Here is a 19,428-nt window from a genome sequence, read left to right as displayed (position 1 = left end):
AGCTCACCTGAGCACAGCGTGCTCACGGTGAGCTTTTGTGATCGCCTTTTGTCCGTCGTGCGTCGTGCGTTGTGCGTCGTGCGTTGTGCGGCGTCAACATTAGCCTTGTTAACACTCTAGAGGTCGCATTTGTTGTCCAATCTTCATGAAATTTGGTCAGACGATTGGTCTTAATGATATCTTGGATGAGTTCGAAAATGGTTACATTTGCTTGAAAAACATGACTGCCAAGGGCGCAGCATTTTTCCTTATTTGTCTATAGTAAAACCTTGTAAAAACTCTAGAGGCCACATTTATTGCCCAATCTTCATGACACTTGGTAAGAAGATTCATCCCAATAATATGTTGGACGAGTTTGAGAATGATGCCAGTTGATTGAAAAACATGATCGTCAGGGGGCGGAGCATTTTTCCTAATATGGCTATAGTAAAACCTTGTTAACACTCTAGAGGCCACATTTATTGTCCTATCTTCATGAAATTTGGTCAGAAGACTGGTCTTAATGATATATTGTATGAGTTTGAAAATGGTTACGTTTGCTTGAAAAACATGGCTGCCAAGGGGCGGGGCATTTTTCCTTAATATATGACTATAGTAAAATCTTGTTAACACTATAGAGGCCACATTTATTGTCCGATCTTCCCTTTTAGGATTATGATGTGGACAATTGCTGTAACAAATTTTGTTTATTACTGTCTATATGTAACTCTGTTTGCCTTATTTGTATCTTCCTAATTAATGCATCAAAAATACATGTATATATTAATTACTTAGGTTATTTTGTGAAAATGAATTTAGTGTCGAAGCGTAAGGGCCGATGACAATACAATACATGTTTAAATATATTATTTTTTAACAATAAATGCGTTGAATTTATTAAAAACTAAGGAACCGGTACTTTATTAAGATTTCATTCTCATTGTGGATCTTATTGTGACTGGTCCAGGAGTAAAATTATCTCCCAAATATAGCTGAGCCAACTTTGAGCTAATTTTAAAAACATGACAAAGTGTGATCTGTTTTTCTCGACTTTCAATAGGCAACCAGTTAAGTCTAGTAAAATGTTCTTTACATATGTGAGACAAAGGATGCAAATTTAATATGAACCTGATAAGTTTATTTTGGGTGACCTGTAACTTGTTTTTTAACATTTGAGTTAAACCAGTGTTCCAAACAGAATAACCGAAACCAAACAGAATAACCGAAATCAAAGTGGCACTGAATTAAAGACATGACTAGAAGCCTTCTAGTATCTGTGGATAAAAAATCCTTGTTTTCGATATAAAAACTTTAACCTTGCATTGGCCTTCATGATGACTGACTCTGCCATAGAAGTGAAAAACAAATTTTGATCAATTGTTACCCCTAAATACTTGACTGATGATGTATATGAAATGGGTGTTCCATCACATGAAATATTTCAAATGGATTGTGACCTAAGTTTCTGCCGTGAACCAAACAGAATTGACTCGGTCTTACCTAGGTGCAATGACAGTTTGTTGTCAGTTAACTATTTACTGACTTGCTTAGATCATCACTAAGAATCTTCTCAACCGTAGATATGCTTTTATCCGAAACTAAAATGGCAGAATCATCAGCATACTAGAGTTATGTATGTTTAACCACAGCTGAAATATCATTTGCATAGATTAAAAACAACAAGGGACTGAGTATGGAGCCCTGGGGGACACCACAGGAAATGTTTTCTGACGACGAAAAGGTACCAGACACATCAACAAGCTGTTTCCTGTCAGACAAATGTGACTGTAACCACTTTGTTATATCATCTCCCAGACCAGAAGCGCGGAGTTTCATTAAAAGTTTGGAGTGATCCACTGTATCAAAAGCCTTCTGTAAGTCTAAAAGAACCATGCCTACAACATTACCTTTATCATGTTCACCTCTAATGAACTCAGATATGTAAATAAGACATATGTGTCGGTTGAATAATCTCTCCTAAAACCAGACTGATATTTATACAATTAATCTTGATATTGAAAATACTTTTCAACTTGGTCATAAACAACACGTTCAAGTATCTTTAAAATGACATTTAAAATAGAAACGGGTCTGTAGTTACCAACACAAAGCTCATCATTCTTCTAATAACGTGGGACAATTCTTGCAGACTGAGGATCATCAGGAACGACTCCTTGTATGAGTGACAAGTTAATGACATGAGCAAGGGGGCAGCAATGATAGATTCGAAGACCCATCCTTTAAAAACCTAGAAGGTATACCATCCGACACAGTGGCCTTTTTAATACTAAGTGAATTTAATTATTTTAAGACTTTATTCTCAGTCACAAGTAAAAAGAAATAACTATTAGGATGAACCCATCTACTACTGTAAAATGAATAAATAAAACTACTACCATATTTGTATACCTTTTTTGAAGTTTCTTAACAAGTTCAGCAGCAAATTTTATGTAAAAGCTGTTAGATGTCTCAGCAATACATTTCTTTTCGAAACAAATATTTTCATTTATTTTTAAGCATTTATTTGCATTAGGAATAGAAGAAAATTTCTTTGAAGGCAAGACAAGGGACTTAAGTATTTTCCATAGAGAATTCTAATTATTTTTGTGTTCTTTTAGGATACTTTTGTAATATTTTTTTTAGCACTATGAACAAGACTTTGAACAGAATTTCTCAATTTCTTAAAGGTGGTATAACTTATTTCAGACTTCTCAATCTTATATTTGTAGAAAGCTCTATCTCTTTAATTTATAGCCTGCACAATAATTTTTTAATTTTGAGATCAGCTAAATCTTTGGCAGGCAATAAATGTGTTTTATTTATAATATTTTTACAATAAATGCATGTACTTTATTAAAAACGTGTGTACTTTTTTAAGCAAAATAAGTGCAGAAGCATAATTATAAGTGCCGAAATGCCCAATTTCAAGTGGCGAAATAACTACCGAGTGTCGATGTGACTAAGTCCGAACTGTCCAAGTGCCGGAAAACTTGGATTCGTATGCAACAGCATTAAGGAGGCAGTCTACAGTTTTGTAGCCATATTTGCGCATTGGCCCCGGTCAATTTCCTGAACTTAAGGTATATGGACTAAACAAAATTGTTTTTTGACTCCAGGAGCTTAAATGTAAGTATAAATGGTCAATATTCTAGCAATTTCACTTGTTTTCAGTAATTCGAAACTAAGTGACCTTTAATTTAGTCAACAACAACAACATGCTGAGTGAGAAGTAAACACATGTACTTCCTGTTTGAAGCAGCCGGCATTCGACAGATTTCAACGGTGGGTTTAAATAGTTTAACAGTGCAAAAAAAGTAAACGGTAATGACCCATTTTGTTTGGCTCAGTTTGAAAGCATTTGCTGTGATGGTGCAAAGCAAGTTGTCCACTGTGTGCGTATTGTTACCCGGAAAGATAAAAGTGATTGCCGGGTTTATCTGAAAATGGGGTTTTTACGGTCTAGTTCCGAGACCTCCGAAAAGGTCTATTTTACCCCAGATATCAGTTTAAAGTGCATTTTCTGTATTGTTTTGTGCTTTATTTGCAAGCTGTTGATGAGCTGCAATAAAAATTGTCTGAATCTATTTTCAGGTTGTGACTGAAGGCCTTGTCTTGAGGGTGTTTTGCAGACCAGTGGTTGTCGGCCTGGGGATTTTCAAGAAAAACTGTTGACTGCCCCCGCAACAAGGGTATGACTAAAATACGTATATGACTCATATCCGCGGACATGAATGGAAAGAACGGATATGAACAAAATACGGCTTATTAAATGGATTTTCCTTTATTTTTTGTATGAAAATCATTCTGGGACAAAAATACACGTCGCTTATGTGTTATGTTACGATCGAACTAATTTTAAAGCGTTTTTTATTGGCATTTTTAATTTCAGTAACTCTCAATTCATATCAGCGGATATGAACGCCAAGTTAGAGCACCGCTGTTAGGCTACACAACACCAATACCAAAATTGCACCAGTAAAGCCGGTATTTGTATGATTAATATATAAATTCTATATATTGTATGGTATATATCTTCCGATTAGCACATACTTTATTTCGCATTATATGTCTATTGAATGTTCTTTGTTTTTAAATAAAGTCTTGTTAAATTGATGTATAAGCGTAAATCTATGCATGTATCTTTATTGTTTATAAATTATTATTATACCTCACTTTTATTTACAATGCTAAACTCCCATAGGCCATCGTGACATAGAAATACTGTCAGACCCAGCGGGAATAAATTTACTGTCCAAAATATACTGTATCCCGCTGCCATAGCAATCACGTGCCACCAGCGGGAAAAAATTTACTGACAAAAAAATACTGTATCCCGCTGCCTTAGCAATCACGTGCGGAATGTTCGAAAATTATACTGTCCCATTCGCGCATGCGCAGTACGCAGTTTTGCGTGTCCGTTGTATTTGGATAATTAAAATATCGATTGCAGCTGTAACTGTGCTGTAGAATAGATTAATGCCATTATTTAAGCTTTGACAGGAGTCAAAAAGAAAATCAATTTAGTATAAACGACACGCTTACCTCAAAGGCAACTTTAATCCAATGCTTATAACAAAAAAGTTACAACGATATACACTTCCAGTGTCTGTTCTTAAGGTGTTATGCATGACAAACACACAATCCTAAATACGTTTTGGATTCGTTCGATGCTTTAATCAAATATTTTACTGTTAAAAAAACCCACCACGTCCACATTGTTGTCCCAAAATGTTTCGTCACCGAAATGACGTCACACAAGTACGTCATAAATTGCGTAATCAAGTAATGAAAATAAAATACGGAAAGCTGGTTCTGTAATAAATCTATATTTTTAAAGAAATAATTGACGACTAAGAAAATTGATGGGATAAATTGATTACTAGGTCGGTGCCGAATAAAGCGAAGTTCATTTTGCTCTGCCCGTAAATCTGAACCACTCAACATATTAATGGTTAATCATTGCTGAAATTAAATTCAATTATTGAATATTAAAATTGTTCATGGTTCATATAAATTGTTCATGTTTGAAAAGTTTATTCGGTATAATAAAATAAATATTACATGGCTGACAGGGTGACAGTAAATTTGTCAACTTTCGGAAAAATACTGTCAACTTTGGCTTCGCCTCGGTTGACAGTATTTCATCAAGTTGACAAATTTACTGTCACCCTGTTTTGCTCCAAAATGAATACATATATTAATCCTATCGTCCTGCTTCTTGTTTTGATAATGCCTCGAACAGTATTGAATGGAATTTAATGACGTTAAGATAACGATAATATAACAACCGTTATAAAAGCTCATTTGTAACAAATTAATGTTCACGTCGCATGACTATAAACGTGGATTTTTTGTTATATATCAGATGGATATGTCTTATGGTGCATTTGTATATAATTATTATTGCTTATGAATTATAATCGGGTTGTTGTTTATCGTTTATGTTACATCTCGATGTATACAGACATGATTTGATATGTAATAAATTATCTATGATATGTATCTACATTGTTTCATGTTAGTGCTTGTCATTATGTTTTGTCTTTGATTGTATCATGTGATTGTTCAAATCTTGTCTGATAAGTTTATTCTATAAGCTATTATTCGTTTATCATGCTTTTGTAATCTATCCTGAAACATCAATGCACCTGTATTATATGTAATTGTTGACATGTATAATGTGTAATGTATGTGTGTATATGTTTATATGTTTTAATCATTGCACTCAGTATTTATGCATCGATGTTTAAAAGCATGATTTTATGTGTAATAAAGTATCTATGATATTTATCTACATTGTTTGGAGATACGATTAGAGAGCTGGTACCCAAATAGAAGAACCTATTACCACCTGTCAATAATACTTTACCGTCAGGGCACGAGCTGGTCGGCAGCCACACACCCAAAAGCTCCGCCGACAGATAGCAATTTAAACACACAGACACACATACATATATATTATATATATATATATCAGATATAAACAGCTTTTTTGGTTTATACATCAATTATGAATTATAAATACATGATTGTTTAGAGTTATTTATCGGCTAAGTACGTGGTGCAGGTTACGAAACTATTTAAAGAATCGAAAATACCAACTTTATAATTGTTATGTTTTATGGTACAAACAAAATGAATTGGACAATCAAATGTATCGCCTGATACCAGTATCTAGACGTGATAATGTATACTTGCTCATTGCTTTTATGTTTGGCCCATTTACTTACACGAAGCGTTACAATAATTTGCCATTGAATTAAAACATAATTTGCTATTGTATAATGTCAAAGTAATAAAGCTTGGTCACAGAAAACCTCAAATTATTATCTTTATTTTATATTTACAGACCGATGCTAAAATATACATTCATTGCGATTAAAATAATATATTGCTTTTGTGAAACAGACATTGCCAGCCCTTATGCAATATAAATAAACCTGTTCAGGCTACCCTGGTAATGTTCGCTACGAACCTGCCAATTATTGATATATGGGCCTTAAGAGCCGCAACACGGTCATAAAATGCAGGAGAAATCTCGGGTTAACTCGCATAAATCTGTATGAAATTTCAATTTCCGTGATTGTTGAATGAATGTTTAAATGTTACTTGTATTTTAAACAATGCTTTGGTAATTAACGAAAATTCCATGAAAATGCCGATTCAGTACGGAGAGGTAGTTTTCAATGTTCGTAGACATACGCACTCACATATTTCTCTTTGTTAAAAAATATAAATATACAAACACCTAGTATTATAGAATAAAAAAACAATTTTATTGTCCATTTAACAGTACATGCTTATCGTGATATATAAATTGAAGAACAAAATAAGTGTTAAAGAAAAGTATGCACTATGTTTGGAAGGAATATGTGTGAAATAAATTTACAAACATATAGGCAATAATTCTATTTATTTCCATTTGAATGCGTGAAAAGGAAACACTTTTAAAATGTCGTCATAGCAAACAGGGATATCTTTGTTTAGAAAACATAGTGTTTTTGTTAAATTATTAATGAATACTTTTTTTTAGACAGAGCATATCGATGCTTGAACTTTAATAAAACTGCATGATTATTCCTTAACGTATGCAACTTTGAACTTGCTGACTACCGCAGATTACAATTCTTATAAGGAATATGGCTTAAATACCTCCATATCAAAGCATGTAAATGGGGAATAGAATTTACCATACGAAAATTACTAAACAGTTTTGATTAAACATTTTTTTAATTGTGTTGAATGTACATTTTCAAACAATGACTACACATGTTTGTTTCACGTGTTATTATTCATAAATTAAGATTTAGATAAAATATGTAAATTAAAAACGTCTATATTATTTTTCTCATAACAAATTCAAAATACATCATACAACGTAGGTAGCAATTTTGTTAATACAATTATTCGATTTATTAATAAAATTGTGTTTTTGTATCATGAAAAAAAGACACAAGAGTGTTTTCGTCCAAGGACTTTGAGACAAAATGAAAATTGGCGATACATTAAAGTTCATATTGAGATATTGTCATAAAATGTTAATAATTCATGAAAGAGTTATAAATCAATATGAATTCCAAAAGCAAGGAATTGTTCAAACCAGAACTTTAAATAAGATATAAAACTAATTATTTTGATGAGAAAAACGTGTAAAATATTAAGCATACAAATTATTAATATTAAATTGTAAAAAATTAACAGATGTAGGTTTGCTGTAGAGGGTAACTTAAGGTGAAGAATATCCTTGAATGATATGTGAATATTACATGTTTTACGATTTTAGTTTGAATGAATTCCATTAACAGAATAAAACATTATATAAAAATAGCTTAATATTTCGTAATTTAGCTTTACCATTTCACTGAAATACATTTACGCTAATAATGACGCAGAACATAGAAGCGAAATTGAACGACATTAGGCAAAACAATATTTGAACAGGTAGGCATATATGCATATCTTCGAACGTCTTATCGAAAAAAAAATAATAAAATTCACAACACTAACAAGAAAACAACGATTATTTGATCAATATAAACAACACTTTTTAATTTAGATAAACGAGTCGCTAATTTTCATCACACATTTTAACTGCAATTCCTTATTGTCGCATAGGCAAGACATAAACAGAATAGTAAGAAATTTAATAGTATCCCTTGAGAAAATAGATGTGCATGCAGTATTAAGTCACAGTGCTGTACAAAGTGAGTGCCTTTTTCAAAAAAATTGTCAAATATCTGGAGCAATTGAAACAAGAGCGCTTGTATAAACGGTATATGCCGTGTATTCGATATATATTTGACAGGTAAATGTAACTTAAAAATGAAAACAATAATCATAATTGTTCATAATTGTTCTATTACTGCTGATGCTGCTGTAACTGCAACTGCTGCTGCTACTGCTGCTGCTGCTGTTACTGCTACTGCTTCTCCTCCTCCTCCTACTACTACTACTACTACTACTACTACTACTACTACTACTACTACTACTACTACTACTTCTACTACTACTACTACTACTACTACTACTACTACTACTACTACTACTACTACTACTACTACTACTACTACTACTACTACTACTTCTACTACTACTACTACTACTTCTACTACTACTACTACTACTACTACTACTACTACTACTACTACTACTACTACTACTACTACTACTACTACTACTACTACTACTACTACTACTACTACTACTACTTCTACTACTATACTACTACTACTACTACTACTACTACTACTACTACTACTACTACTACTACTACTACTACTACTACTACTACTACTACTACTACTACTACTACTACTACTACTACTACTACTCCTACCATCGCCATCACTGCCACCACTAGCTCTACTACTACAACTTCTTCTTGGACCGTATGCTGTTAACACACGTGAACAAGCTATGGTCTGAACGTACATAAGCGTAAGAATGTTGTCCGTTTTTCTAAAAACAACACATTTTACAGAAGGTGAGTGAGAAAAAACGCGCTATTTTAACTGTAATGCCCTAACGAGTATGTTTAAAACAACACATAACATACAACACATACTGAAGATAAAAGTACTTCCAGCCATTAAATGCAAGACTATTTTACTATGCAGATATTAAAACAACATCAATATTTTTCGTTGTATTCTATATTCAGAAAAATTACACGACTATCAGCAGTAATATTATAAATGCAAATGCTAAAATAAAACACCGTGGATTTTAACGGTATACGAGTGCATGCTTTTATTGAAAAACAACGTCGGTGAAATATATACTAGTAGTATGTTTTGTTGAGTCTGATTTTACTGACAGGACGTTCATTGTGACTGATTTGTTCCAAGCACTAATCGTTTCACAGGTGTGTGCGACTTTTCTGCCCTTTTTCTTTTAACTTGGTTTGGTTTTTTGCCTGATGAGGGTGCTCTGTAAAATGTGCGCAGACCATTAGTGGATTGAACCACACCCCTATCACGCCCCGTATCAGACAAAAATTTTCTTTGCCGAAAATCTCTGCTCTCTTGCGACATTCCCGACCAATTGTCAATTGGCTGGTAGTGGTGGGCATATCTTTCTGTAAGTTGATAGTTGCCCATGCCCCTTATAGCTCTGCAACGCTCTGTAATTTCGTTGTTGACTATGCTGCTTATTACCTCTATAAATTTTGGTATCTCTGTTTGTTTCCAATGCGTGGCGGCCTTGAGCATATGATTAGCTGATTCACAATTATTGTTCGTCCATCCGTATCCGATTCTTTTCTTCTTGTATGGTTGCATAATATAATTCGTTAAAGTTGGTACTAGTTTGTCATTAAAGTATGGAAGGAACTTTTTGTCTACGACGTTGTTATCGAATATTTCTATTGATCTTCTTATTTGGTTAAGGCGATAATCAAAACTGTCGTCATCATTTGATGACGTCAATCCATCGCGTCCATAAATGGCGTCACATATTTGTTGCCGCAATCAGTGGAAATCCGATCTTATCTTCCATGTATTTGTTCGTGTTTTGACGCAAATGCCTAGTGCACAGCGTATGCGTACTTTCTGGAAGGCACCGTTCTATTGCTGCTAGAAAAGCCTTTTCTTCATCTGAACCGATGACCAGATTTTTTATTTCAACATTGGATAGGTTGTCAGCAATGTCGTGAAAAAAAGAGGAATATGTTTTGGTTGAAGAATTCGTATGTATGAATGTCGGTCCAAATGTTAAGGGATTGCTTCCTGTATATCTTCGTTTTACCGAAAGATCTTTGTAAACAGTAGGTGTGACGTAAAACTCGCCCAGGTTGTAGGTCTTGTCAACACCTAAGATTGTTTTACCGGTCGCACAAAATCGTTTAAGGTCAGTTATTTGTTGATTGCTCATGATGGTTATTACAGGTTGGTTTATGCCTTTTAAATGTTTGACGCTATATACTAACTCATGTTTTTGTCATTTCCTCAACACACATTATTTGGTCTGCCGGATTTGATGGTACTGAATTGTTTGATTTCATCGATGTGTACTTTATATTTCTTAATTGTTTGCGTTGCTTAGAAAAATCATCTGTGTGCATTTTGTTCATAGTTTGCTCCACTGATTTAACAGTCTGTGTTTTGAGCAGGTTTGACAGTTGACTTTGTACCCCAGGTTTAGTTCGAATATAAAAGGGGGCGGAAGAACTTTTGGCCGACCCATGTCGTTTTCTTTCCAGAAAAGTACCTATGTGTTCTACAACAGCAACGTCCAAAGGTAGTTGTGTTTAATTGTCAGGGCGGCTGACTATCCAAGTGCAGCGTCTTTTAAATTGCTGCGTTCCTTCTTCGCTTACATTCAATGTGTTGTATAACCGTTGTATCGTCAATATTTGGTTTGTAGATGGTTGAGATTCGATTGTTTCATATATTTTCTTTCTGTTTTTCATATTTTTCGACGCAATATAACCCTTCTTTCTTACGAATTGTTTGCAGGTTTCCATCGTTGTAAAGAAACGAAAATATAGGAGAAGTTCCCTTCAACCAGGCACCACAGTCATCCCAAAATTGTGATTTTTTTCCAGCCAGACGTTTTTCGTTGTTATTCCCGTTATTTATGATGAAATAGTGTCCATCTTTCCTACCGGTATTTCACCAAGAATAGCAAATGGGCCACTAAAAATTCGTATAACGTCATTTATATCTAAAAACTTGTCTAATGGTTCATTTATAAATATTGACACCTCATCGGTTTCATGAGTGTCATCTGTATTGATTGCATCTTCTGTCAGTATCTCTGTTTCTAAAGTTTTGGTAGAAGGTTCATCTGATATTCTTTTTTTCAGTCTGTGTATCTGTTTCTGACGTATTGGTAGGAGGTTCATCTGATATGCTTGTATCTTCGGTCAGTGTATCTATTTCTGACGTATTGGTAGGAGGTTCATCTGATATACTTGTATCTTCGGTCAGTGTATCTATTTCTGACGTATTGGTAGAGGAGGTTCATCTGATATGCTTGTATCTTCGGTCATTGTATCTATTTCTGAAGTATTGGTAGGGGGTTCATCTGATATGCTTGTTTCGTCGGTCAGCGTATCTGTTTCTGAAGTATTGGTAGGATGTTCATCTGTTCTCATTTTATCTTCTGTTAGTTGATCTGTACTTTCAAAGATAGATCCAGTTCCAATACTGTCAGGAGTGTATTCGACGGCTTCATTTAAAAATGGTTCTGATGGCAATTGTGTATTCTCCGATTGGCGAACACCAGTTGTAATTGCATAGTCATGATCTCGAATATTCGTTGCAGTAACGTACACATACTTTGTTTCCATTTGTGTTTGGTTTTGAGTCGTGCTCAGTTCTTCGATATGTCTATGAGCATTATTGACATGACCGTTCTTGATCTTTGGCTTTTGTGTGTTAAATGTTCGTTTCCGAGTTGAACTAGCTATTTTCGTTCGTTCCATTGTCAATAAATGTGGGCTGCCTTTGTCAGTATCTTCGTCATGCATCTCGATGACTATGTGTTGCAAAACATCATATCTATTTTCCGATTGGAAGGAGTGAGGCTTGTCTTGGCTTTCTTTTAAACGTCGGAAATGTGTCATGCCTTTTTAAATACTTTTTAAAGATTCACTCGGTTAAACGAGAAAATGTTTATTAAATACCATTTTAAATGAACAGTTAAGTAACACAAATGTTAACAATTCTCGTACAAACTGGGCCTCACAGGTGCGCTTCATACTTCAATCCTCTGGTTTACACAAAATATGGTAATATCCGAACGCAGTTAAAATAGAAACATTCATCCTAAAGCTAAGAACCCGCCTCCGCGATTTCTATATTAGTACTTAGCGTAAATGACTAGAATACTGAATGTCTCTTTATGTATAAAGATTTTTTTTTTAAACAGCATATATAAGCAAGTTGGATAATCAGAAATGCTGAAAATATTGGCCAATTTACGTTATCCCACGGCACATATTAAATATTGAAATCGGTCGTCGTCATGTTAATGTTCAAAGACAATATAAAAAACTGTACCCTCTAAAATCATAATGAAATTGAAGATGAGTTTCATTTTCTTCGTAAATGCCTCATATATATATATCCATATTCGGAAAGATTATTATAGCATATTTCTATACCCAATCGAGTATGTTAAAATATGTACGTTTAATACAAAGCGAAAATAAAACAACTTAAAAAAAGAATTGGCAATATAAAGCCTGCAAAAAAGAGACGCGCTAATGTATTTAGTTTAAAGTTATCAATTCGGCCACTTTTATAGTACCCAAATTGTTCACATACCTAATTGTTATTTAATTTGTATAGTATACCTCACTTTTATTCGCAATGTTAATTCCCATAGGCCATCGTGACATAGAAATACTGTCAGACCTAGCGGGAAAAAAATCGGAAAAATCCCCAAGTTGACAAAATTTACTTTCACCCTATCACACATGTAATATTTTTTATAATGTATGTGCTTTTGGTTGTTATTGTTTTTGTTTTATTTTTCAAACGATGAAGGTATTGTTTACTTGTAGATTAAGTAATTTTGTCGCATTTGTTGTCTTAATCGTACGATATTACTAATTTCCTACGAGCATATACATCCAGATATCAAACATATTAATATATTCAGTATATTATATAAACATTTGTATGTATACAAAACATTGTGTAAACTAACACAAAAAACAATCAATCGTAACACTTCGTCCATCTTTGGATTCTCCGTAAAGAGTAGGCCGGTTGGGTCCAGAGTGCAAACAATTGTGGAGTTATATTGTTGGTGGTGTGTATACTTCGTCATGGTCTCGGATATGAATTAAGTGTTGGAAACATGATAATGTCTATTTAATTGCTCTATTTTGAGGCAATGTTAACAGATTTATCACAAATTGTGAATGTTTTATTCAACGGGGATTTTTTTCATAAAAAAAACTGTAAAAAACGCTTAAAATATCGCCTATATTCGTTCATATCCGCACTTTTCGTTCATATCCGCGGATATGAGTCATATACGTATTTTAGACGACCGACAGCAACAACAATAGATCTAGTAAATAACAACGCAACAACCCATTCATTTTAATGGTAATTATTTATAACTTATATTTAATTATTGTCGATTAGTATTGAAGATTTAAAGGTTTAGATGATGGGTATGTTTAAATTGAAACAATAAATCACACAACACAATTAGAATATACCTGTAATCCGAAAGGTACTATCAGTTTCGGATTGAAAAAAAATTCGGATAAGTAACGCTCGATTGGTCATTGTCGGCTCGGGTACTACTTACATGTACCCCGGGTACTCTTAAGTATACTTACATGTACCAGGGTACGGTAAATATACTAAAACGTACCCGGGAAATTTAAAGCTTAATCAGTCGCTGTCGGCTATTTTTTTTAATTAAATATATTCACATTTATGTCAATTTTCTGTAAAAATGGCCTCTATATTACCGAAACTCATACTTACAAAGCATGTTGACGCAGTTTTTTGAAAAGAGAAGTTTGTTTAAGATAATCGGTAGCGCGTTTTACGACATAGGATTTTAGGCGGGAATACAACTCTGGTACAGTCTAATATCGACCGGGTACGATTAAGTATATTTACTGTACCCGGGGTACATGTAAGTATACTTAAGAGTACCCGGGGTACACGTAAGTAGTACCCGAGCCTACAATAACCAATGAAGCATAAGTAACAGTAAGCTGCAAAAATTCATCTCTCAGTTTTATAAAACAAAGGGTTGCCATAGCAAAAAAATATCAAAGGCTCTTGGACAGGGTTCGCACAGGGCTTGAAAAGTGCTTGAAAATGAGTCCTAGGCTTGAAAAGCCCTTGAACAAAGGTTGGCCTTGAAAAAGTGCTTGAAAAGTGCTTAATTCATGTAAAAAAAGCCTTGAAAATGTCTATTTCTGCTCAAAATTAATTTTATCATCGCTTTAATTATTAACTTAAATCGTTCTTAAGGGAAATGTTATGAAAATTTATCATAAATTCCTTCGCGCAAAAAGTTGAGTACGAAATATAAGCTTCGTACACTATTGAGTACGAAATGTTATGTGTACACGTCACAGATTATGTGTACTACGTCAGAGGTTCTTCGTTGTGATCAATTTTCGCGAGTGAAAACGCAGTGATGGGGAAGTGTCGTTTCAAACCAGGGTGGTTAACTGAATATTCCTGGGTACAGAAAACAAATGACATTCGAAAAGCACATTGTCGAGAATGTATGAAGACCATTGATGTCGGGAGGATGGGGGAAAGCGCTTTGAAAAGCCACAAGAAAACATGAAATTGAGAATCAATATGTTTGTTTGTAATAACTTTAAAAAGTAAATACATATGTGAGACTCATTGAGTTAAGGATGGATATTAAAAACATGTATTTGTATGTAATTAAATAACATGTATGAGTTAATATGGAATAAGTTTAATGAGTTTGAGCAATTAAATGACATTTACTGTGTTAATCTGGTTTGAAAATGCATTTTTTAAAGGAAACTAACGTACTGTTCTTGGCCTTGAAAATGAAAATTTGGCCTTAAAAAGTCCTTGAAAAGTGCTTGAATTTAGGTTTGCGATTTCTGTTTGAACCATGTTGGAGTACATTTATGTGGACTTAAGTAAAATGTATGTAGAGAAAACTCAGTTTCCTTCACAATTGATTACAAATGAATTTTTGTTCATACAGTAAAAGTCGTTCATAAAATGATGATTCTGTTTTTTTCCTTTCAATGACCCAATATCTAAAATTTTTACTGGCATTTCATTTTCATTCAGATTAAGATCTTATGATGGATAGCATTATGTCCACCTATTCATATGTAGTGCCAATCCAACAACTGATTTGTATGGTCATGGTTATTGGCCCTGGACTTAGATATTTTCTCTATAATAACTGTTTTACAGAGTTTTTTTACGCAACGCTTTCAGATATAGAGCTCATTTTAAGTATGTGCAACCCATGCGAAAGACAAAAAAATCTTACCGGACATGAGGTCCTATAACTTTTAAAATTTACAGGACCTCACCAGATTTTACCAGACCTTGTTCTTCTTTAACCAAACACGAGAGAATACCTTTTATAGACTTTATTTTTATCATTATTTCGTTCACAATGTTAAACCATTCAAAATACAGTAATATAACAACTAAATGTAGACCTGTTCTTTTTAACCCTGGATACAATATGAATGATCAATGAAAAAAAACAACAAACACAAGTTCACATCAAAACGTCACTATTTTATGCATGTAAATTCACTCTGAATCATATTCGGAATTTGTTTCATCTGAGTCCAACTGCTTTTCCACACATCCTGTAAAGGATTATTTAAACATTCAAAAGAAAATAAGAACAAGAAATTTAAATCATGTAAATTGATGCTTAAGTTTTATGTTATTATAATCAGTCAACAATGATAAATAATTAGTTTTTGTTAATTGTTTTGTGTCAGTAAATAATGATTAATAGCTTATTACCTTCTTCATCAACATCAGAATCTTGACCATCACAACTTAAAGAGGGACACCGTCTTGAATAGGTTAGCCTTCTCTGACCATGAGGTTTCATAGCATCCGCTAAAATAAGTATAATAGGATTATATGTCATGCATTTAACCTCTGCACATTTGGTATAAAGTAAAAATTTGGAAAATAGAAAACCACATTAACAGCTTAATCATCATACCAGCCACTTCTCAACAGCAGGCTCAGGATTAAGATCCTTTATAGTCGGGGAGCACAGTTTTACTGTCATCAGATTGTGAAGGGTAGCCTGGGTCATGCTAAGACGGCAGCTTGTCTTGACCAGCTTCATGTGTGAGAAGCTGGTCTCGCAAGAGACGCTGGTTGGTGGCAGACTTAATACCAGGTCAATGAGGAGACTGATGTTGCTTAGCTCCTCCTCAGCACTGAAAAGCACGCCCCATGACATCTTCTTCACAGATTCGCCATGTCTGTTAAGTTGACATTGACTTACATTTTTATTACACATAGACAATATTATTATATTTAGTGAAAATATTTTTTATAATTTTATAACACAAAATATTTATGATTTTATATTACCTCTTCTTGAGGATTTTCTTCAAAACTCTCCATTACTTGAGGCATTGTTGAAGCTTAAAAGAAGGACACCTTGCAGTCATCTTTTTATCGAAGTGGGATGCCAGTGTGGCTACTTGTTCATTACCATATCCTGCAAAAAGCATTTTAAAAACAACTTGTTCATTTTAATCTTAAAAGTCAATTGAAATATTCCAAGAAAGACTGAAGATGGCTTGATATTTTAAATTGTTTTCAATATTGTATTTTTCATTTTTTGGAAAACACGTAATCACAGAAATTAGGTTATTAATGGAGTAAACACATAGAAACATATGGTATTTATCAAATAAAAGTTAAACGATGTTTACATTTTCATTTGGTATCCACATGTGGGAATTCTGTAAACTGTCAACTGGTTCAAAAAGAACTGCAATAATAAAAACAACATGAACTTCAAATAACTGTCAACTCATTCGATAAGAATTGCAATAACAAAAACAACATCAACTTCAAATAACAGTGCATACCAAAGTAATGGAACTCAATAACAAACGCACACAACTTTTTTAAGACAACGTAAAACAGAACAAGTGAAATAACCCCTTTAAACATGAGAATTGCATTTTGAATTACTGACCTTCAAATTCTTCAGATGCAACTGGCCACACGGTTGTGTCAAATACTTGGGTAGCATTGATCACTGTGCTGGAGTCGAGCAAGCTGAAGAGCTCTTCGATTGCTTGACATAGGCCATGTATTAACTTGGCTCTATACCCTAGGTCGGGTGTACTTCCACAGAGCTTCAGGCCTTGATACTCACCTGTCATGTGCATGGCCAGGACTTCTTCTGGAGGTTCCTTGAATTAAGATTTTGAACATGGCCATATTAAGTTTTTATCTATGTTACACTTTAATATTATTGCATATGCACATCTGGCATAATGTAATACTGATTTGATCATTTGAGTTCTTACTCATTTGCTTTTTCCCTCAGCAATTCTTTTTGTGTTTCCACCCAAAGGAATGCATCCCCAATGACAGTATTCGGCCTCTGCAGTTTTTTAGAGAGGCTTTGGGGCGGCTGGATGAGATCCTTAAAAAGACGTTCAGTTATGCAATGATCATATTATTACATATAGGCACCTCAAGTGTTCAAACAGTACACTACAGTAAATTTTGGTCTCTAAATACTAATATACATTAATGATGTAAACATAGAAGGTTATAACTACTAACAATATAAGAAAACCATGTTCAAATTTCATTATAATTAACAGCATAATAATACCTGTAGGAGTAATAGCCCTGTGCCTTGGCATTTTCGTGGCTACACGAGGCCAAGTGTGCTTCATATGCTTTGTAATTTTTTGCTAGGGAGTTGATACCATCATTTAGGTAGGGAAGCCATCTTGTTGTTGTAATTTTTTTTGGAGCTACTATATTAATTGAGAGTGCTTCACTCGCCTCCTTTAAACCTTTTCTATTTTTGTGAATTTTGTAAAATTTGTGGAGACCGATCAAAAGATTCATTAACTTTTGGTATTTGTTTTCAGACTTAACAACATCACGAAAGGCAAGCTCTAAGCGATGACTGAAGCAGTGTATATTAATGATGTGATCCCCATATTCCCTGCGTAGGAGTGCAGCAAGCCCTGCATTTTTGCCAGTCATGTTGGCTGCACCATCCGAACCCAAACCTACAAGTTTGGCTGCAAAAAAATCAATATTTTGAATTTTATTGTTCATGTAGGTCTCCTAAATAATATAAATTGCATTATAATTAATTGATCAAAAACCTTGAAAAGATATGCACTGCACAGTCTTTACTGTTAACAGATAATATGTTAAGTATTATGTTTCAGTTTAAGAAATAACATACTTTCATCTAAGCCAATTTGTTGAATGTAATTCTGGACATATTCCAGCAGATGTTGACTCGACGTTGATCGTGGTGACCTATAGACATCCGAGAGTCAACAATTTATTACAGACATGCACTTAAACTCAAACATTTAAGATAAGAATTTGACTATTACAATGTAAAATTATGGGATATGACCCAGCATTAAAATAATTGTCAATTTATCTAGAAAACTATTTACCAATAAAACATATCAAGAGAATGTGCATTTTTAGGAGATGTAACATGAGACATGCCCCATTGTCAGAAATCTTTCAGAAACATTCCCTTGCAATGATGTCCTAACGTATAGGCTCTCTTGCTCTAACCCACTTCTGTCCTGGGATCCGTCCATCATTAAGGAGAAAAACGGGGCGTCATCCACCATCTTCTTTGTTTTGTCTGTCTCTGCATCTGAAATAAATGAGACAAAATCGGAGCAGGCTTTTTCATTTAAATAAGTTGGGCCAACGTCAACGCCTTTGGCAGCCATTGCTTCACATAGCCAAACATAATCAGATAGAGGTCTCCCTTTCTTAGCAACAGCATGGGCATTGCAGAAGAGGCTTGTCAGGACATGGCGCTCTGCACTTTTGAGAGACAGAAGGGCTTTGCCTGCTTCACTTCTCTGCATGTCATTCTTACTGTGTTTGACAAGCTCAGCTTCAGCTGCCTTCTGATGGCATTTGCTTGACTCGTGATCACTAACTGACGAGACCTTAAAATTAGTGCTGCCTGTTATAAAGGTGTTCTTACCTGCACCTTTGTTGTTCTTAAAGAACACTTGGCAAAAAGAACAAGTCATGACCCCATCATTAAATTGAAGCCATGGCCTGTCCTTTTTCCAAACCTCTTGAAATCCTCTTTCATCACGTTTTTCTACCTCATATGCCTTCCACCTCTTTTTGTTTTCCTCTGCTCTTTGGTCGATACTCACCTGGCTTTTTCTTTTTTCGCCTGGCTTTGCCCCGTTAAAATATCGTAGCAATGAAAATGACATCCTGACTCATGGACAGT

At 34.3% G+C, this 19,428-nt stretch overlaps 1 protein-coding gene and 1 long non-coding RNA gene across 4 annotated transcripts in view; one reads left to right on the top strand and one right to left on the bottom strand.

Moving 5' to 3' along the window:
- Nucleotides 1-19,428, top strand: part of LOC127854666 (14-3-3 protein epsilon-like) — a 159,370-nt gene that overhangs the window by 86,514 nt on the left and 53,428 nt on the right. The gene's annotated exons all lie outside the window — the stretch shown is intronic.
- LOC127854803 (uncharacterized) overlaps nt 1-19,428 on the bottom strand; it is a 142,107-nt gene that overhangs the window by 97,468 nt on the left and 25,211 nt on the right. The window lies entirely within an intron of this gene.

The sequence above is a fragment of the Dreissena polymorpha genome, chromosome 1 (genome assembly GCF_020536995.1).
Source record: "Dreissena polymorpha isolate Duluth1 chromosome 1, UMN_Dpol_1.0, whole genome shotgun sequence".
Lineage (NCBI taxonomy): Eukaryota > Metazoa > Mollusca > Bivalvia > Myida > Dreissenidae > Dreissena > Dreissena polymorpha.
The sequence above is the reverse complement of the archived record's forward strand: the minus strand, read 5'-3'. Positions and strand labels throughout refer to the sequence as shown.